This window comes from Onychostoma macrolepis, chromosome 25, assembly GCF_012432095.1.
Source record: "Onychostoma macrolepis isolate SWU-2019 chromosome 25, ASM1243209v1, whole genome shotgun sequence".
In the NCBI taxonomy this organism is placed as follows: Eukaryota; Metazoa; Chordata; class Actinopteri; order Cypriniformes; family Cyprinidae; genus Onychostoma; species Onychostoma macrolepis.
In genome coordinates, this window is record NC_081179.1 from 21,080,872 (window position 1) to 21,104,183 (window position 23,312).

At 43.0% G+C, this 23,312-nt stretch overlaps 1 long non-coding RNA gene across 1 annotated transcript; it reads right to left on the bottom strand.

Annotated features, from left to right (window-relative positions):
• Window positions 1-20,403: 20,403 nt before the first annotated feature.
• LOC131534863 (uncharacterized) lies at window positions 20,404-23,154 on the bottom strand. The gene is made up of 3 exons (XR_009269442.1): window positions 22,348-23,154; window positions 22,026-22,218; window positions 20,404-21,909 (listed from the first exon to the last, which is right to left on the bottom strand). It is a non-coding gene; the product is annotated as an uncharacterized LOC131534863 (long non-coding RNA).
• Between the last annotated feature and the right edge of the window lie 158 nt (window positions 23,155-23,312).

Here is a 23,312-nt window from a genome sequence, read left to right on the forward strand (position 1 = left end):
TTGCCAAAAAATAACAAAAACATTTTTTTAAAACAAAAATTACATTTAATGCCCACATAAAATTAACATAAAAATCTGATGAATTGGCCTCAATGTCGGATTGGTTCCTAGCTCCGGTGCAGAACTATGGGGGGGACAGACCAGCTATGTGCCCATAACCATAAAACCTGCAACAGCCTGTAAAATTAGGGAGAGGCCGGCCTTACAGGCCAGAGAAGCTCTGCTGCAGCACTATACGTGGGACGGCTAGCAATGGACCAAGAGCGCAATTCCACCTGGAATATTTGGGCGATGCTGTCAGTTCACCCCAAGGGAACCACTAGGAGTTAGGACTAGGGTGTGTCCTGTAAGGTTGTGGTGGGTGGGACACAGGACACATCCTAGGTTGCCAAAAAACGACAATTATTATAATTTTTCTTTTTAAAGGAACTAAAAATTAATGCCCACATACAGTTATTATAAAAAACTGGCGAATTGGCCTTAAAGTCAGATTGGTTCCTAGCTCCAGTGCAGAACTATGGGCGGGACAGACCAGCTTAGTGCCCATCATACAGACTTTTATAGTTTGCAACCAGAAAACCTGTAACAGCCTGTAAAATTAGGGAGAGGCCGGCCTTACAGGTCAGAGATGCTCTGCCGCAGCACTATACGTGGGACGGCTAGCAATGGACCATGAGCACAGTTCTGTGCATTGCACACTTTGGGCACCTGGAATATTTGGGCAACGCTATCAGTTCACCCCAAGGGAAGCACTTGGAGTTAGGACTAGGGTGTGTCCTGTAAGGTTGTGGTGGGTGGGACACAGGACACATCCTAGGTTGGCAAAAAAAAACGCAAACAAAAATTGTGAAAAAAATAAAATAAAATAATACCCACATACAGTTATTATTAAAAAAAACCCTGGCGAATTGACCTTTTAGTCTGATTGGTACCTAGCTCCGGTGCAGAACTATGGGCGGGACAGACCAGCTTAGTGCCCATAATGCAGTCTTTTATAGTTTGCAACCAGAAAACCTGTAACAGCCTGTAAAATTAGGGAGAGGCCGGCCTTACAGGTCAGAGATGCTCTGCCGCAGCACTATACGTGGGACGGCTAGCAATGGACCATGAGCACAGTTCTGTGCATTGCACACCTTGGGCACCTGGAATATTTGGGCGACGCTATCAGTTCACCCCAAGGGAAGCACTTGGAGTTAGGACTAGGGTGTGTCCTGTAAGGTTGTGGTGGGTGGGACACAGGACACATCCTAGGTTGCCAAAAAATAACCAAAAAAATTTTTCAAACAAAAATTACATTTAATGCCCACATAAAATTAACATAAAAATCTGATGAATTGGCCTCAATGTCGGATTGGTTCCTAGCTCCGGTGCAGAACTATAGGGGGGACTGACCAGCTATGTGCCCATAACCATAAAACCTGCAACAGCCTGTAAAATTAGGGAGAGGCCGGCCTTACAGGCCAGAGAAGCTCTGCTGCAGTACTATACGTGGGATGGCTAGCAATGGACCAAGAGCGCAATTCCACCTGGAATATTTGGGCGACGCTGTCAGTTCACCCCAAGGGAAGCACTTGGAGTTAGGACTAGGGTGTGTCCTGTAAGGTTGTGGTGGGTGGGACACGGGACTCATCCTAGGTTGCCAAAAAACGACAATTATTATAATTTTCCTTTTTTTAAAGGAACTAAAAATTAATGCCCACATACAGTAATTTTAAAAAACTGGCGAATTGGCCTTAAAGTCAGATTGGTTGCTAGCTCCGGTGCAGAACTATGGGCGGGACAAACCAGCTATGTGCCCATAATGCAGTCTTTTATAGATTGCAACCAGAAAACCTGTAACAGCCTGTAAAATTAGGGAGAGGCCAGCCTTACAGGTCAGAGATGCTATGCCGCAGCACTATACATGGGACGGCTAGCAATGGACCATGAGCACAGTTCTGTGCATTGCACACCTTGGGCACCTGGAATATTTGGGCGACGCTGTCAGTTCACCCCAAGGGAAGCACTTGGAGTTAGGACTAGGGTGTGTCCTGTAAGGTTGTGGTGGGTGGGACACGGGACTCATCCTAGGTTGGCAAAAAAAAACGCAAACAAAAATTGTGAAAAAAATAAAATAAAATAATGCCCACATACAGTTATTATAAAAAAAACCTGGCGAATTGACCTTTTAGTCGGATTGGTTCCTAGCTCCAGTGCAGAACTATGGGCGGGACAGACCAGCTTAGTGCCCATGATGCAGTCTTTTATAGTTTGCAACCAGAAAACCTGTAACAGCCTGTAAAATTAGGGAGAGGCCGGCCTTACAGGTCAGAGATGCTCGGCCACAACACTATACGTGAGACGGCTAGCTATGGACCATGAGCACAGTTCTGTGCATTGCACACTTTGGGCACCTGGAATATTTGGGCGACGCTATCAGTTCACCCCAAGGGAAGCACTTGGAGTTAGGACTAGGGTGTGTCCTGTAAGGTTGTGGTGGGTGGGACAGGACTCATCCTAGGTTGCCAAAAAATAACAAAAAAAGTTTATTGAAACGAACATTAAATTGAATGCCCACATACAATTATTCTAAAAAATCTGATGAATTGGCCTCAATGTCGGATTGGTTCCTAGCTCCTGTGCAGAACTATGGGCGGGACAAACCAGCTATGTGCCCATAATGCAGTCTTTTATAGTTTGCAACCAGAAAACCTGTAACAGCCTGTAAAATTAGGGAGAGGCCGGCCTTATAGGCCAGAGAAGCTCTGCTGCAGCACTATAAGTGGGATGGCTAGCAATGGACCAAGAGCACAATTCCACCTGGAATATTTGGGCGACGCTGTCAGTTCACCCCAAGGGAAGCACTTGGAGTTAGGACTAGGGTGTGTCCTGTAAGGTTGTGGTGGGTGGGACACAGGACACATCCTAGGTTGCCAAAAAATAACCAAAAAATTTTTTTCAAACAAAAATTACATTTAATGCCCACATAAAATTAACATAAAAATCTGATGAATTGGCCTCAATGTCTGATTGGATCCTAGCTCCGGTGCAGAACTATGGGGGGGACAGACCAGCTATGTGCCCATAACCATAAAACCTGCAACAGCCTGTAAAATTAGGGAGAGGCCGGCCTTACAGGCCAGAGAAGCTCTGCTGCAGCACTATATGTGGGACGGCTAGCAATGGACCAAGAGCGCAATTCCACCTGGAATATTTGGGCGACGCTGTCAGTTCACCCCAAGGGAAGCACTTGGAGTTAGGACTAGGGTGTGTCCTGTAAGGTTGTGGTGGGTGGGACACGGGACTCATCCTAGGTTGGCAAAAAAAAAACGCAAACAAAAATTGTGAAAAAAATAAAATAAAATAATGCCCACATACAGTTATTATAAAAAAAACCTGGCGAATTGACCTTTTAGTCGGATTGGTTCCTAGCTCCAGTGCAGAACTATGGGCGGGACAGACCAGCTTAGTGCCCATGATGCAGTCTTTTATAGTTTGCAACCAGAAAACCTGTAACAGCCTGTAAAATTAGGGAGAGGCCGGCCTTACAGGTCAGAGATGCTCTGCCGCAGCACTATACGTGAGACGGCTAGCAATGGACCATGAGCACAGTTCTGTGCATTGCACACTTTGGGCACCTGGAATATTTGGGCGACGCTATCAGTTCACCCCAAGGGAAGCACTTGGAGTTAGGACTAGGGTGTGTCCTGTAAGGTTGTGGTGGGTGGGACACGGGACTCATCCTAGGTTGCCAAAAAATAACAAAAAAAGTTTATTGAAACGAACATTAAATTGAATGCCCACATACAATTATTATAAAAAATCTGATGAATTGGCCTCAATGTCGGATTGGTTCCTAGCTCCGGTGCAGAACTATGGGCGGGACAAACCAGCTATGTGCCCATAATGCAGTCTTTTATAGTTTGCAACCAGAAAACCTGTAACAGCCTGTAAAATTAGGGAGAGGCCGGCCTTACAGGCCAGAGAAGCTCTGCTGCAGCACTATAAGTGGGACGGCTAGCAATGGACCAAGAGCACAATTCCACCTGGAATATTTGGGCGACGCTGTCAGTTCACCCCAAGGAAGCACTTGGAGTTAGGACTAGGGTGTGTCCTGTAAGGTTGTGGTGGGTGGGACACAGGACACATCCTAGGTTGCCAAAAATAACCAAAAATTTTTTCAAACAAAATTACATTTAATGCCCACATAAAATTAACATAAAAATCTGATGAATTGGCCTCAATGTCGGATTGGTTCCTAGCTCCGGTGCAGAGCTATGGGGGGGACAGACCAGCTATGTGCCCATAACCATAAAACCTGCAACAGCCTGTAAAATTAGGGAGAGGCCGGCCTTACAGGTCAGAGAAGCTCTGCTGCAGTACTATAAGTGGGACGGCTAGCAATGGACCAAGAGCGCAATTCCACCTGGAATATTTGGGCGACGCTGTCAGTTCACCCCAAGGGAAGCACTTGGAGTTAGGACTAGGGTGTGTCCTGTAAGGTTGTGGTGGGTGGGACACGGGACTCATCCTAGGTTGCCAAAAAATAACAAAAAAAGTTTATTGAAACGAACATTAAATTGAATGCCCACATACAATTATTATAAAAAATCTGATGAATTGGCCTCAATGTCGGATTGGTTCCTAGCTCCGGTGCAGAACTATGGGCGGGACAAACCAGCTATGTGCCCATAATGCAGTCTTTTATAGTTTGCAACCAGAAAACCTGTAACAGCCTGTAAAATTAGGGAGAGGCCGGCCTTACAGGCCAGAGAAGCTCTGCTGCAGCACTATAAGTGGGACGGCTAGCAATGGACCAAGAGCACAATTCCACCTGGAATATTTGGGCGACGCTGTCAGTTCACCCCAAGGGAAGCACTTGGAGTTAGGACTAGGGTGTGTCCTGTAAGGTTGTGGTGGGTGGGACACAGGACACATCCTAGGTTGCCAAAAAATAACCAAAAAATTTTTTTCAAACAAAAATTACATTTAATGCCCACATAAAATTAACATAAAAATCTGATGAATTGGCCTCAATGTCGGATTGGTTCCTAGCTCCGGTGCAGAGCTATGGGGGGGACAGACCAGCTATGTGCCCATAACCATAAAACCTGCAACAGCCTGTAAAATTAGGGAGAGGCCGGCCTTACAGGTCAGAGAAGCTCTGCTGCAGTACTATAAGTGGGACGGCTAGCAATGGACCAAGAGCGCAATTCCACCTGGAATATTTGGGCGACGCTGTCAGTTCACCCCAAGGGAAGCACTTGGAGTTAGGACTAGGGTGTGTCCTGTAAGGTTGTGGTGGGTGGGACACGGGACTCATCCTAGGTTGCCAAAAAATAACAAAAAAAGTTTATTGAAACGAACATTAAATTTAATGCCCACATACAATTATTATAAAAAATCTGATGAATTGGCCTCAATGTCGGATTGGTTCCTAGCTCCTGTGCAGAACTATGGGCGGGACAAACCAGCTATGTGCCCATAATGCAGTCTTTTATAGTTTGCAACCAGAAAACCTGTAACAACCTGTAAAATTAGGGAGAGGCCGGCCTTACAGGCCAGAGAAGCTCTGTTGCAGCACTATACGTGGGACGGCTAGCAATGGACCAAGAGCGCAATTCCACCTGGAATATTTGGGCAACGCTATCAGTTCACCCCAAGGGAAGCACTTGGAGTTAGGACTAGGGTGTGTCCTGTAAGGTTGTGGTGGGTGGGACACAGGACACATCCTAGGTTGCCATAAAATAACCAAAACATTTTTTTAAAACAAAAATTAAAATTAATGCCCACATGAAATTAACATAAAAATATGATGAATTGGCCTCAATGTCTGATTGGTTCCTAGCTCCGGTGCAGAACTATGGGCGGGATAGACCAGCTATGTGCCCATAATGCAGTCTTTAATAGTTTGCAACCAGAAAACCTGTAACAGCCTGTAAAATTAGGGAGAGGCCGGCCTTACAGGCCAGAGAAGCTCTGCTGCAGCACTATATATGGGACGGCTAGCAATGGACCAAGAGCGCAATTCCACCTGGAATATTTGGGCGACACTGTCAGTTCACCCCAAGGGAAGCACTTGGCGTTAGGACTAGGATGTGTCCTGTAAGGTTGTGGTGGGTGGGACACAGGACACATCCTAGGTTGCCAAAAAATAAGCAAAAAATTTTTTTAAAACAAAAATTACATTTAATACCCACATAAAATTAACATAAAAATCTGATGAATTGGCCTCAATGTCGGATTGGTTCCTAGCTCCGGTGCAGAACTATAGGGGGACAGACCAGCTATGTGCCCATAACCAGAAAACCTGTAACAGCCTGTAAAATTAGGGAGAGGCCGGCCTTACAGGTCAGAGATGCTCTGCCGCAGCACTATACATGGGACGGCTAGCAATGGACCATGAGCATAGTTCTGTGCATTGCACACCTTGGGCACCTGGAATTTTTGGGCGACGCTGTCAGTTCACCCCAAGGGAAGCACTTGGAGTTAGGACTAGGGTGTGTCCTGTAAGGTTGTGGTGGGTGGGACACGGGACTCATCCTAGGATGCCAAAAAACGACAATTATTATAATTGTTCTTTTTTAAAGGAACTAAAAATTAATGCCCACATACAGTTATTATAAAAAACTGGTGAATTGGCCTTTAAGTCAGATTGGTTGCTAGCTCCGGTGCAGAACTATGGGCGGCACAAACCAGCTATGTGCCCATAATGCAATTTTTTATAGTTTTCAACCAGAAAACCTGTAACAGCCTCTAAAATTAGGGAGAGGCCGGCCTTACAGGCCAGAGAAGCTCTGCTGCAGCACTATACGCCCTAAATTGAGCGAAGAAACCCTCTTTTAGCGCGAAGAAGATAGCGAGCGATGTTCCTCGCTTATCTTAAAATTAAGGCCTTATATTATATGTAGCTAGATTGATGCCATTGGTGTTCTGATGCCATACAACTAGACTATTACTCCCGTGGGTTTAACAATTAGCGTAGCTAACTAATGCGTGCCCCCTCGCCCGATCACGGAGCAACATTAATCTTACTGCAGGTCAGTGTCGGATTAATAATAACCGGGAGTCTTAAAACCTTGATCAAGTAATTGTTGCAACAACCGCATAAGTCCCATATATCTGGCGAAGAAACCCCAGATCAGCAGCGCGTATAAATATATATATATATATAAATATATATATATATATATTTTTTTTTTATATTAAAGTTATCTGATCTTGGGCAAAGAATCCCCATTTTCAGTTTTGAACATCATAAGCCCCATATCCGACTAGGAAATGTCAGATCGGCAGCGCATAGAGTTTTAGATTAAATCCATTTGATATTGGGTAAAGAAAATCCCCACTTTCGGGTTTTGTTGTAAACCGCGCAAGTCTCTCCTGAACAGATAAAACCTCTTCAGGACAGCAGCTTAAGTTTTAGCTGTGTGATGAGAAAAAAAAAATCTCACTACAGTATTTCATCTGTTTATTGTCGCGTATCATTGCATTCATATTAATCCACTGATGTGATGCAATTGGTCGATTTAATGGTGTAATGCTTTGCCATTGTCTGTGAAGTGAATGCGCTGTGTAACTTATGAATGAAGTGTGAACGACAGGTCATGACTGGATGAGCGCGAGATTCCCATGCATGTTTACATCTGGCTCACGTGCTTCGCGCACACCGGTTGTTAAGTGTGCATCGGTTTCTTAGCAACGTCTGATAGCGAGCCCTTTCCGGTTCAAACTCAAGACAGCGCATATGTCACAGACTAATGTAAACAGACCATTGCATGTAGCCGAAGCTACCACGCTAACGGCCCTACATGGATAGAAGCTAAAGCCCCTTATCTCAGCTGTTAGCTGCTAGCATCCGAAAGCGGCTTTAGAGACAGTGTGTGTAAAGTGTAACAGTTCCCTTCCTCCCTCTACAGTTTCTTTCTGTTCCACCTTCTGTTGGGCTATCAATTACTGTGGTCACCCCACATGCTTTGGTTGATTTGTGTATTTTATTATACTGTTATTTGCAGCAATTATTTATTTATTTTATTTGGGCTTATTTTATTTCATCTACTCCAGTCTGTAGTTAAGTCTAGCTACACCTATTGAGCAAAATTGAATTTACTTAGATTTTAAATCTATTTAAAACAATTTTCCATTTACTTTCTTAAGCAATTAGGACATTTTAACTTTGTTTCTAATTTTACATTTTATTTTGTTACCCTTCTCCTCTCCTTCCCCTATAGGCATAGGTAATGCTAGCCACTGCGGTGCACAATGAGCCCTCAAATCTATTAGTGGCCCACCGTCACACGTCTGATCCCCTTGCTCATTGGCATCAAGCTGCTTCATATATCCTAAACGCTTAATCTTTCTGTTGTCACCTCTCAATGTTCCCTGTTAGATAGCATGCCCCCTGGTGCTTGGGCAGTGAGCTGATGAGTCAATTCTCGGTGACTGGACTTGTCTGCCTGACCTACCCGACATGTACTGGGGGGGGCGCCTCGGATACCTCTGACCCTGTACTCCGGGAGGCAACACGCAGCACGACATCAGCAATGGGGTACCTCAAGTGTTGTATCAACCATACTGACTGACACATAAGGGCAGTTTTGGTTAATTACCCTGTGAAGTTACACGGTGGTCCACCCTTTTGAGAGGAGCGAACTCATCCATAGTTCGAGGCCCAAAAGGGGTCCGTGTAACTTGCGACCCACAGGCGAAACCCAATTTTGGCTGTGCCAGCTAGTCGTTGAGCCTCCCTCACTTGAGTGACACAACATTGTGCCAAAGTCATTGCTGTTTGAGTGGTTGCCACCGGGTGCCATGGGTGCAAGGGATCAGGAGCCCCTGCAGTTGCGTGCTCGGGAGAGTCAAGGGAGATGGCCCAACCATTGGGGTTCACCTCAGCTCACCACCAAGCCTAACAACACCTAAGATATAGCCATTCACTCAATATGAAACTTGAAGAGGACTAGAGAGACTCTCTGCTTTAGCGTGCTTGGTCTGTCCAGCTATCTCTCTCATCACCTCCCTAGGCAGTACAACCCTGGAGAGCCCCGCTCTGCAGTCCTTGTCACAGCCCCTAGAGGCGGTAGTAAGCCCTTGATTTCCCACTATCCCTTTCTAGATTTGAACTTTGATTTGTTTTATTAATTTTGGTTCTGTTTGTTTTGGTTGTTTTTGTGTGCCTGCAGACTGAACCTGTTTGAACCATCAGAAAATACTTGGTAATAACGTTGATAAACCAAATAGCCTAAGTCATTAAATGACCCCCTAGGTTATCACCCATCAACAGTGTTACTCATAGTTTCCGGGTGCTCACTCACACCAATTATCCACTCCTGCCTTATCAGCCACGATATGTAACCGTTTAGTTTGCGTCACTAACTGATCACATCAGTTAACCATGCAACACATAGCTCAAATATTTTAGCTCACTAAATCTGTGCGGACTTGCATTGGCGTTTTGTGTTTTTCCCTCTCCACCTGCATTCCACCTGTGTCCAGATCATCCGGCTTGGCTAAGCACTGCAACAGACGCCCTCCGGTCCGGGACCACTCCTGATCTACAGCACCTGAGCGAAACAGCTGGATGACAACCTAAACTGGCAGACAGACCATGACCAAACCAGGGCTACAGCCACAGAGAGACAGCCAGGATCATCGGTGCTCTTGCCTACAACCGCATCATCCAGTTAAAGCCAAGCGAAAGATGCTTCAACCACAAGGAGGCCCGGAGGACCGGGAGCGTGTGCAGAACCGCCAGACCAGCTGGACCAGCAAGTGACAGCGGATGAAGAGGACAAGGAGCTACAAGAGGAAGTAGAAAGTTTCAGGATACCTTTACAAAACTCACACAGACACTGAGCACAGAGAGAAGCTGGAATAGAAGCCAGAGAGGCTCCAGCAGGCTGAAACTCTTTTAAGTAATGACCCAGGCGAACTGAAACAACGCCTTTGAATGCCACCTGCAAGCAGCCCGAGCTGAAATCCAAGTCTCTGCTCAGCAACGAGGCAACTTCAAACACCAACCAACAAAACCAAGGCAAGCTCAATGTCACAAATGGACTGAAATAGGTTTGCAGACCACAAGGTGAACAGAAAGGGAAAACACAACACAGAATTTCCCCTGACAAGCAGGCGAGAGCCCACTGTTCACACTTCACCAGCCAGCAAACAGAGGGGGGTGGGGCAGGGACCCTTCCAGAGTATCACTGCAGAAGGCCACCACACTTGCCTGCCTGCAAAACATGAACTTTTATGCTTGAACTCTGCCCAATGTGACCACACAAGACTATCTGCTCAGGATCACCTCCAGCCTTGAAACACAACATCCTGTATCAGCAGTCTGAAACTGCCAGCTCTGAGTCTACGGCAGACAACAGAACAGGCCACAAGGGAGGAAGGCTTCAACTCCAGAACCTTCCCAGCAACAGAGATCCTGAGGACATAAAACGAACTGATCCTGCGAGTGGCCTCCCCAGCAGGGCAAACAGGATATATCAGACTATCAGACTCCTTTTAACTACGAGTGGCATAAGAAACCAACAACTTACCAGAAAGCCCTCCTACTAAAAGGAGCGCCCAGATCTTGTCAAACAGTCTCTCACCACAGAGACATCCATCCTAACGCCAGATGGTCATGACACCCAAACAGCACATCAGCAGACGGCTGACCGCCCACGACAAGCCAAAATACACACACGGCTCCGTGAGACCGTACACCCCGTGTACATAACCCAAATGGACACAGGCCCTCTTTTCACCAACATGGACCTGCTGTATGGTTTTGAGCACAAGGGACTTTAAGCATTCAGAGAATTAGCCTCAAGTGTGGGAACGTTCACACTTCCAGCCAGCCAACTCATCTGAAGTGCACAGCCAGGTCACAAAGATAAGGCCTGACATCTCAGCTGGTCGCGAGAACTCAGTCTCAAGGTCAGACCAGTCCACGACCCAGACCCCTCCTGCCCTTACATCTTGAAAGGCACATCACTGTGATAGATGCTTCATCAGAAAGTCAACACAGTTCCCAACCAGCAGGAACAGCATAGCCGTGATGGTGCCTCTCCCAAGCACCAGACAGAGCACTGAGCAACAAACCTGAAATCTCACCAGCAGAGACCCTCTTGACACGTCCCAGATCTTCTCAGAGCTGAACAGTGTGGCTACATCTGGGACAGTAGAGATCTTGAGTATTCTAAAGGAACTCATTCAGAAGAGGCCCCGCAAAGGAGGCAAAATGGACAGTACAGACTCCTTATAAGTGTGAGAACTGGAATGGATGACCGCCCCAAAATGCCCACCAGCTGAACACTCACCCAGATCTCTGTTAACCAGCCACTGACCACAGAGCCAGCAGTTCCATCGCCAGGTAATGGCATCACCCAGCCACCTCAGCTGATGGCTGCACATCCAGGATGATCCAACACCTGTCAGCATACCAGTCACCACACAAACCCAGTACCAGGACTCCTGAGGAACCCAATCGAAAAGGGGAGAAACCAGGAAACAGCATGTTGGAAAATAAGGCGAGACTTGGAGCTCGGGTGACACTGGAGTAAATCCAACTTTAATGTCACTTCCAACTCTTTGGCAGACCCCAAGATGAAGCTCAGAAACAGAACTGAACTCTTAAGGCCCAAAGGTATGCACGGAACATGCAGCCATACATGCATATCACCTTCTCAGTGATAAAGAGCTGCTGGGTCACATTGACCATTTGCTGAAATTGAGACAGCTGAAACTTCGGGCTGAAGTGCGAGAACCCCTGCCACTCCAGCCAGACAGGTCACCCAGACAGACTGTCAGGTCACAGAGGTCACGGGAAAATCTCACAGCCAGCCATGAGGACATGGCCTGAAGCCTCACACGCTTCAAAGTACTCTCCAAGCACACACCAGACCTGCCTTCACAAGCAAGTGCACAAGTTTCCCTATGAGACCTTGCAACCCCCTGGAGAAGCCCTGTAAAGTGCAAGAACGTCACACCAGACCATACCAGACGTTTACACTGGTAAAAATATGAGACTGCAGTACCAGCATACGCAAAAGGGTAACGGACAGCGACAGTGTGACACACAGACAGCGTGGCCAAACCCTCAAGCACACACCTTCAAGGGAATGGAGGGAACCTGGCCCCACTCTGAACCACACCCCCTTTTCTAAGAGACGTCCTGCACCTGCCGACAACTGCCAGTGCCAAAGCTGCTCTTCACAAGAGGCAACGATGCAGAGCTAATGTCAACTATGTGGACTCACTCAAGACCACATTACATCATCAAACTCAAATGGCATCTGCACTCTACACCATGCCTGATTTACTCTCATCCCAAGGAGTTTCATCTTACAGCTGGATTCACCAACTACAGCCTTAGTCCTGGTCTACACCAACAACATGGCCAGAACTAAAAGGGGGGTTGCCCACTTCAGCAAAACACTGCTCCCACCGGAGCACTAACTACTCAGATGACAAAAGAGCGACATCCAGCGATTCTCCAATCGCAATGGAACATGGAAAGTGATCACAGACACGTGCTGCCAACCTGTAATGGCCCTCAACAGCCAAAGCATCCATACAGAGGACCAACACACCCAAAGCCACATGGTCAATGACCTTTTAAGGATGCAATGTTGAGGCACGGTGTGCCCAGAGTGGGTGTTTTGTGGGTTAACAGCAAATCTCTCCCACAGCAACACTTCAAGCTGGACTCCCAGTCATCACAGTACAAGTGACAGCCATCCTGATCACCATTTAAATCGCATCGGTTCACAAGAACTGCATCAAAGAACTCCTCAGTTACACAGACTCAAATTATGCCAAGCTCAGCTTCACACACCAACTCCTTGGCTAGGAAAAAGATGAGTTTGCCACAATGAACAAGAAGCCAGTCAAGCACCAACACCTGTCCCAGGCATGCAACAACAATCACAAGTGCATTGCATGGTGAGCTATGGACTCACCCACCCACCCATGACATGGCAGCTGTAACCAGAATGAGACCAACTTTCACCTCCAGGGTAGCCACCTCGCAGCCCTGGCACTAACCTAAGAACTATCCATAAATGTCATTGCCTAAATGCAAACCTCTGACTGAACAATACAGCTTATTCTTTACCACCTCCCTGGCCCCTCCAACCACCCTATCACATCTGCTCAACTTGCTGCTGCTCCAGCCCTCAAACTGCGGCATGACGTCACACACATGCTACACTGTAAAAAATGATTGTGATTTTAACAGTAAAAAACTGTAAAATACCACAGTAATAACCTGTTAAATGATTAAGAGTAAGTTTCCTTACTATATACAGTGAATAACTGTAATAGATCTAACCTTTGTTTTCGAGAAAGTAGCCTCAGAGTCGACACTCATAGACTGTGTCTGAAACCACTCCCTACACCCTCATTCACTAGTCCTACATTACTTCACTATATAGTCCACTAGACAGAGTGATTGAGAACATATGAGTGAATTCAGACACTGATGAACACCTGCTGTTAACAAACACAATCACTGAAGGAAAGAACAAGAAACAAAACTACAACTGACATACAGCCACAGCCTTAAATGAAATCAACTGAAATAAAACAGCAGAGGATGATTAAACAACTCCACAAACAGCAGCTCCACTTATTACTAACCAGTTTGACTTCATTTCTGTCATATATCTACGAATTAACAGAGGTTTATATTTTATTTCAAATGTTTTGTTTTATCTCACCATTTTGGCGATCAGTGGTTGCTTTTGTTATGCTCTTGACCCTTGACTCTTTGAGGTTAGTTTTTCTTTGGCTGTTATGACTGCGTTTGTAAACACATTAGTTATGACAAGAAAAGCCAAGAGTGTTTGTAGTTTTGGTTAAAACTTAAAAGTGGTGATCATCTTCTAATGACCTGGATCGCTGATCTCAGTTAGTGTCAAACAATGTGGGTGATTTGTAATTAATTTCATATTGGCTATGGTAATAATATTACTCCACAAGTTAAGCTGACAAACCATTATGAAAGAATTTAAAAACCTTTTATGCACAAAACCTTCAGAGTTACAGCATCATTTAGAAACACACAGACATCAGGAATCAGCACATGAACCTCAACAATGGTGACTATTAATAATAAAAAAAAAACAATTCATGCTGCAAAGCATGCTGGGTGCCAGTACAAAACTCCCAGAATGCACTGCAGCATGAATAAATTATGCAGCTGAATGTTCTTAATATTTTCTTTATTTGCTTTTATTTTGGTGTTGTTTTTGTTGTTACTTTTCAGTAGACTGTTTTGTGATGTTCAGAGTTGAACCGTTTTTTTTAATTTTTTAATATCGTTTTTGATTGTCACCAATTTTGAGATTCATACGCTGATTGCTGATGTCTGTGTGTGTTTAATTTCTGCCGTAGTTCAATACATTTATTTGTGCATATTCTGGTTAGAGCTGTTTCACAACATTTGATTACTGTAGCAATTAATGGTGCAATTAACATATCACATGTTTAATAAGAGACTTAACATGGGATAACCAGTGAATTAAACTAGATCATGACGGTTTTGACATCACAAACATCAGTCTCCGATGATGATAGATTAATTTGGCGCTTTTGCTTTAAAAACTGTGCTTAATAAACACAGCGAATTAAAAGCAACCAAACAAAAACCAATGTTAAAGAGTCACGAGTCAAGAGCCCAACTAAAGCACCCACTGATCGCCAATATGGTGACTTCAAATGAAAGTACAACAACTAAAATCTCAATAAGAGCTTTTGTACACATGACAGAAATAAAGTAAAAGTGGTTAGTAATAAGATGCTGTTTGTGGAGTTGTTTAATCACCCTCTTCTGAAATATTGAGAGATTTCATGTGTTTTATTTCAGTTGATTTCATCTTGGCTTTAGCTGTAAGTTTTGTTTCTCTGCTCTTGTTTCTCGTTCCTTCAATGATTCTACTTGTTAACAGCAGGTGTTCATCAATAAACTCAATCCTAATTTAATTAGTCACTTAATTCTCTCATTAATTCATCACTGCTTCAGTGTTACTTCAACACTCTGTAGTGTGGACACATAGAAGTGCTCTTTATAACTGAGGATTTTGCTGTGGGATTAAAGGGGTTAAATTTGTGAGATGACAAAACATTCTGTGGAACGTCATTTTAACAGAAATATACCGTAAATTTAATTTACGGAACAAACTGTAAAAAACAGTAGATTACTGGCAACCACAGCTGCCGGTATTTCACCGTAAAATCAAGAAAATAAACAGCAAAATACTGTAAAACCTAACAGTCAACTTCCTGTTGTGTTTTGTGGGTCACCATTGTGCTGGAGAGTAGAGCCTGTGTTTAAGTCAAGGACGGACAGAGAGACACTGATGTTATGCTGCATGTTGCTTTATTTAAAGGCAATAACTGTGTAGCTACTGATATAAAGATAATCTCTTTGTTAGTTTTAATCACGCATGTATGTGTGTTGCTGTTATTTGTAAGAGTTTTGAGCTGAATTGGTGACTTTGCATAAATCAGTAAGATTTTCTTCATGGATTTAAACAAAGTAGTTCTCAATACTCTTATGCTCACATTACATAAACATTATAAATATTAGTTTATAAACAAATGGCAGTTGGATAATTTAAGCGTAGTCGGTTTCTGCAAATAAAATGTCTTAACTGAAAGGTTTGTGTATTAACATTGTATCAGTTAATGAGATACGGTTTTTCACTGTAAATTTAAACAGTTCTGTAAATCCTAAAATGTTGCTACCGTCTTTTTCACGGTAAAATTCTGGCAACCACAGCTGCCGGTATTTTTCCGTAAATTTAACAGATTTTTTTTTACAGTGTACATGTGCTGAGCAACATTCCATAATATGTCCCTGATGCCCACTCTGTGCCAAAGCTTGTGGTGACACAGTGACAAAGGGGGGTCAGGTTAATGTATGCCCACAACGCACCATGTGCTGGACACCACAGTACCAGAGATATTAGTGTTTTAGTGCATAAGACACTAAAACAAGTGGCATACGGGGCGGGCATAAAGCAAGATGTGGCGGAATATGTCAGAGCATGTCAGGTTGCTGTCAATTCCGAAACAGCAAGCCTGGTTCACAAAGCCCCACTACAACACACTCCACTTTGGGTTTGCAATCACTGAAATGACACTTAGCTGTTACACCACATATGGGCCGATAACACTATACAGATCTGTGTCAGTCCTCACTTTCCAGTCTGCCAGCATGTCACAGACTGCAAACCCCACTGCCCAAGGGGGAGATGTGAACACCTGACTAAGAGGCATTACAGATAGCCTCACCCTAAAGACCATTGAACTTTTAATATTCTGAGTAATAGTCACGATTCGGAAGAGACTCCTGACACACGACTCAAGCCAGAATCACCACCACGGGGAGCTAAACAAGGCCATCAGTTCGTTAAGCCCTCAAAACCCAGCTGACACTACGCGACAAGCACAGCACCCATCTGCAAAAGGAACTGACACATGGCCAAAGCCGCATAGACAAACTGGCAGTGAAAGTCCAGGATGGTTTCAGGCATCAGACCACTGAGTTCCTGAGAGAGCTGTTGCACATCTCACGCTTCACAGACAAGCTCGAAGTGAAAACCCAGGATAAACTCAAGGTACCAGACGGAGTGAAGCAGGAAACAAAGGAAAAAGTTGAACAGCTCCAAGAAGCCCTTGCAGTTGCTGAACGTGACCGACCTTGACAAACTGGCTAAAACGTCACCCAGTTTGACCAAACACTACAGAAGGCCAAGATATCCAGAAGTGGAAGCTCACGCGACTGACAGAGACAGGTTACACCTCCTCAGACCCACATACAGTCCTGAGAGTCAATCTGGTGCAAAGGTCCATGAACAGGTGCACAGCTGCAGCCCTTAGACATTCAAACGGAACCACTGGAGAAGAGGGACCCTGGCAGAGACAATGCTGAACCTGACCAAGGTTAACACCCAAGCTGAGGAAAAGTAGAAACCACCTGTCATCAGTCATTTGTGATCCACCTGCCATCTGACCTTCATGATCCACCAGTCATCTGACCATCACGATCCACTGTTGTCTGAAGATGTCTCCAGCTGAACATTTTCAGCCAAAAGGGGGGATTCTGTAACATCTGCTTATGATCCTTGATGGTTGTTGGGACTTTATGTCTTAAGAGACCCTTTTAGCCTTTTGACATTTGCATATAATACACAGCCTGGCCCCACATTCTACCGATATATGGGTGCTAATTGCCAAGGGTTGTCCCCCCCACTGTCAAAAAGATGCTAAGCAGATCGACTATCTTGTCTCTCCATCGGACTTCAAACACATTCCAAGAGAACTAAATGACCCTCGGTACCAGGCCTGGCTGACCAGTGGACTACCCCCACGATTACTAACCAAACCAAAATGGGTGTTACAGGGAAACTTCTTCCACACCGAAAAGGCATGTCTTCTCTTTTACTTTCGGGGCCCTGGAGACACACATATCACCTTGGAAACCTCACGACTCCCCTTCCAGGGGCAGTCCGAGCTTCTGGCAGTTTTAAGTTCAGTAACTTTGTCGATTCACTTCGGACTTATCAACCCATGATTTACGAAGCTTTAACTCCTAAAGGAATCGACCAGGAATCTACGCATTATACATGCACCAGGATGCTTTACTCAGCACCCACAAAACCCATGCAAGTAACCGCTTGTTAACTATTTAGATGCGCTTCTAGGCTTCGACCCCTTTTAATTAAGGTGATGTGATTTTATGATGGTTCTAAACAGGTTGTAGTTAGCTGATCCGCTCCCTCTCTCTCTCTCTCTCTCTCTCTCTCCATCTCTCTCTCCATCTCTCTCTCCATGCCTTCCTTGCGTTGGCATCTATGTTTAATGTGTGTAAGTCTGTGTCTAGTTCGATGTTGCATGTTCCCCTGTAGTGTAGTTTAATAAACATCCATATGTATTCACACTTGGTTGTCTGTGTCTGCTGCTCTCAGAACGAGGTCACTTTAACATCCGGTCTTGTTACATGCTCGGGGAGCAATGTTTCAGTAAGGAAATTATTTGTCGTGGCCAGAGAAATAATTTTCCTTAGTGTCAATAGACAGTCTGTACTGCGGACGAACTAATCATTTTATTGTACTATTAATGCTACAGTTAATTACTGAAGATGGATATATAATTGATAACAACCCGTTATGATTAATTATGTTCATCTCACTTAAAGCAAATTTGCTACACCCTGTATTGATGCACCACCAATTCAATGCTGTCCCTATCAGTTTATCACAGTGTTATATATAGTTCACCACGTCTTTTAGGACTTGATCACCATCATACTCTGCTTATTGAGCACCGGTACGACCGTTGCATCATAACACATGATTTCATTGAAATTAAACAATTTAAACTAATCTATATGTGAAAGCGCCGAAGCAGCCGCTGTTTCACATTCTCTGTTTCAACGGAGTTAACTCCGCCCCTGGTGTGATGTGGCATAGTCTAGTTGCCGCGCCCCCCTGACTTTTACATGGATTCAACTAGGTCCTGTAGACCTGAGCTGCGTTTACCAAGAGCGCCAATATCATTGCCGCTCTCATTACGGCTCTGAATGTGAAACTTGACATACTTAGTCGAGTCAGGCTCTCGGTTACTCACGTAACCTCGGTTCCCTGAGATGAGGGAACGAGACATTGCACTTATTGCCGTGTCACCTTGCTCAGGATCTTAGAATGCCAAATTATATAGAGTGGGATTGCCGCTCATATTTCACACGCTTGAACGCCATTGGCCAGTTTCACTGGCGTGATTCAATAAGGCTTCAGTAGTATTTGAGGAAAGGATATTTCCCATAGCAATGTCTCATTCCCTCCTCTCAGGGAACCGAGGTTACGTGAGTAACCGAGAGCGTTTCTTTGGGAAGCTGGACAAGGTTATCTTTCCCTCACATCCAAAAACACACTTCTTTGGAGACATTCTTCTTGAGCAAGTCCTGGTGTGATTTGGGACATGGCCTTCGATGGGCGTGCTCGCGCTCTTGCTCTGATTGATGTGTGTGCGCTCTTCCAGGAGAAGTGCCACTACAAGGAATTCCATGCTCAAAAAAAAAAATCCAAAACTTATACAAACCCGGAAGGAGTGTATTTGCCACAGAAATACTCCATCATACATCCAAATCGTTTTTTATTTTTAAACTTTGGCCATGTTTAGCATACGAATCCAACTCTTTAACAGTGTAAATAACTCAGAATGCATGAAATAGCATTAGAACTCCTGTTTAACAAATATAATTAGTTAATTACAAAAACACATTTTCAAATGACAAAAATCTAAATAATTAATTAATTAACAAAACAGATTGTTTATTTGTACATACCTAAATCATAATTGTATATCATTGCATTGTATTTTACTGGTTATCAGTTTACCAATATTTAGAGATTATTCATATTGATAATATTACGGAGTGTCTTTTCACACTAAGTGCAAATAGCCCACCTTGTTGGCAGAGGCTATTTACTGCCCACCAACGTGTGATTGGTGTAGTCAACACTAATCAAACAGCAGTTTCAGTTGTGTAGATGGTAAAGCGTGTGCTTTTTGACGCAATCGACCCGAGTTAAAACCCGCCTTTTGCCAAACTTTTTTTCACATCAGGAAAAAGGCATTTATTTTCAATAAAAATGAAGGAAGGATTGTCCCAAGGTGGCATCCATTTAATCATTTGAATTAAAATGATAATTTTCACTCAATACGTTATTATTGCATACTGTTTTGTAATGAACTACAATACTGAGGTGCAGATAATTGCCACTATTGCAATAAGTAGTATAAATAGCAGAAAATCCTGTCATTTTAACAGTGTAAATAGATTCTATAGCTATTTGAACTTAGTATAAATAGCATATCGCTTGAAAAATACTGCTGTTTTCACTTAGTGTAAATAGCATCTGTCGCTAAGAAAATATGTTATTTTCACTTAGTGCAAATAGCCGCTGCCTTAATGTTATTTATATTATTGAACCTATACTGTGTATTTTATTCTTAAATGCAAATTGTTATGATTGCTTATTAAAATTACTACTTTGTTGTCACAAATAATAAAAATCATATTAAACCCAGTCAGTTTGTGATTGATAATGTTGATTTGAAAAAAATGTGGCTGCTACCCCAACAAGGTCAAAGAAGTATCTTTTAAACTCCATAAAATATACCCTGCTAAACATTAAGTACATTTTTAAAAAGATATAGATCAAAGCTGCAGCTTTTGCAAGCAGTAGCCAGAGAAGGCTGTTCATTTATTTTGGCACTGCACAATGTGTCTTTCTTTGAGCAAAATGCACTTGACTTTATTGTTCGAAACGTTGATGTAAATTAAAGATGCTCTTTTAGGTAACAAGTAACAAGCCCACATGTATCATTTATTTATTTGTTTGTTTTTAATGACTAAATTTCACATTCATAAATGGAAAATGGAAAATCACACATCCTTTCCATTAAAGTTTAGCTACAACCCTAAACAAACTCACCTGCCTGTAACTTTGTAGTAATCCTGAAGACCTTAATTCGCTTGTTCAAGTGTGTTTGATTAAGGTTGGAGCTAAACTCTGCAGGAAAGTGGATATTGAGAGCCTGAGTTGCCGACTTCTGCTGTCAAGTCAAGTCAAGTCACCTTTATTTATATAGCGCTTTTACAATACAGATTGTGTCAAAGCACTTAACAGTATCAAATTGGAGGATAGAGTGTCAGTAATGTATAATAATAAGATTAAACACTCAATTTTCAATTTTCAGTTAAAGGCATTTCATTATTGAATTCAGAGATGTCATTGTCTAGCTCAGTTTAGTTTAAATAGTATCTGTGCAATCAAATCGGCGATAATCGCTAGAAATTAAGTGTCCCCAACTGAGCAAGCCAGAGGCGACAGCGGCAAGGAACCAAAACTCCCTCTGAGACAGAATGGAGAAAAAAACCTTGGGAGAAACCAGGCTCAGTCGGGGGGCCAGTTCTCCTCTGACCAGACGAAACCCGCAGTTCAAAAGTTTATATTTCTATTTTAATTTTGTTGCAATTTCTAACAATAGTAGTATTATGTAGTTAGGTATTTTATTATATTTTAGTTATTTTGTTATTTTTGGTTGATATATCTGGGGATATGTCTCTGGGGTCATCTGGGTGTCCTGGTCTCCGCTGACGATCAGGGCTGTAGACATCATCTCTTGGTGCTGATCCACCATCTGATCGGATATGGACTGAGAAACAGACTAGGAAAGAAACAGACAAATATTAGCGTAGATGCCATTCTACTTACGATGTAACGAGTACATCGTGTGTTATGGGGAGTGTTCCCGGTTCCGGTTGATCTAATTAATGCAGCCTAACAACCCTTTAACGGATTTGAATTATAGAAGTGTATTAGTGTGTTATGTGTACGCCAGGTTAAAGAGATGGGTCTTTAATCTAGATTTGAACTGACAGAGTGTGTCTGCCTCCCGAACAGTGATAGGTAGATTGTTCCAGAGTTTGGGTGCTAAATAGGAAAAGGATCTGCCGCCCGCAGTTGATTTTGATATTCTAGGTATTATCAAACGGCCAGAGTTTTGAGAACGCAGCGGACGTGGAGGACTATAATGCGATAAGAGCTCGCTCAAGTACTGAGGAGCTAAACCATTCAGGGCTTTATAAGTAATTAACAAGATTTTAAAATCTATCCGATGCTTGATAGGGAGCCAGTGCAGTGTTGACAGAACCGGGCTAATATGGTCATATTTCCTGGTTCTAGTAAGGACTCTAGCTGCTGCATTTTGGACTAACTGTAGTTTGTTGATCAAGCGTGCAGAACAACCACCCAATAAAGCATTACAATAGTCTAACCTTGAGGTCATAAACGCATGCTGTAAACCTTCTTAATGTATCGTATGCCCTCCTCACACAAGGTAATTGTTTTCATTGATCAGGGGTCTCTGAAATACATCATAAAGACAAAAGACACAAAATGCATGTTCACTGTAAGTTGACTGTGCTGTACAGACCTAAAACCGTACTAAATGCCTATTTAGAAAACCACCTCCATGCATACCTCCCTCTAATGCCAGAGCTCCCTTTTTCAGTTTTCCCTTTTTCCACCTCAGTTTTAGCCACAGCTGCGAAAGAGGTCCATGAAATCTGCATTAAAACAAACAGGTCTAATAGGTTAAATTCAGGAAAACTGCATTCCAGAGGAAACCACCTTCACCCTGACCATTTCTTCACGGTCCCCTTCAGAGTACCACCTTGAAAAAGAGAATTGATTTATATGGATTAATAAAATGATTAAATGATAAATGAATGAAGAATAAATGAATAGAAAAAGTAAAACACTACACAAATGTGTGGTTGCTCTCTTGAAGCTAAACACACACCATTTGAGGATCACCGGGATCAGAGCTCGCTGTCTTGACTGGTGTCAGACCTTCATTTTGTTTAGTTGTCGATGTCCATCCAGCCACTTGAAGCAAATCTCAAAACAACAAAAAAATAGAATTGTTTTCATTTAGTCATTGAACTAATGTTTTAACCCAAAGCAATTTACAAACGAGGAACATCACGAGCTATTTTTCATGGAACACTCTTAAAAAAATCTGTAAAAATAGGGCACGATATACTGTATAATTTGAAGGAATTTTTCCGCTTTTATTTTTTAACAGGTGTTTTACCAGTATTTTGAATTTTACACTTCATTGCATTGAGTTTTAGAGTTAACAGAAATGTCTGCACAATTAATGGATAATGCTGTGTGTAATGAGCTGCCAGTACTTTTTCTGTTATTTTACGGATTTCTTTTTTACAGTGAAGTCTCAAAAATACTCGCACTACTGTACTATAATATTTATTTACAAGACGTTACCGGTTTTTTTTTGTGAATTTTCATTGTGAAGGATTCACCAGATGCTGCTCTCAGAGGAATGGAGAGAATATGATATTAAATACAAAGATGTCAGGACAAATATTGCTCATGATTACTGATTTGTCCTGATGACGTAACAACAACAATAGTTGTTTTAGTAGCCAATTTTAAATTAAAACTGTAGCATAGCCTGAGCTGAAATTCAGTGTTATGTGTGGAAAAAAAATAAAATAAAAAATCACTATCAAGATAAAGCTTCACATCAACAAACCTTCCTCATGTTAAATAGACAACCCCCTAACAACGTGCTTAATAAATTAAGAGCTACAATAAAGACATATATTTTGAATCTACATTTTGAGATTAGTCACGTTTTATAGGATAACTTCTATAGAAAATGTAATAGCCTATAGCTATTTTAAAACAAGTCAAACGTTAGATAAAGCACATATATTTATATATTTAAGCAATTATAATATA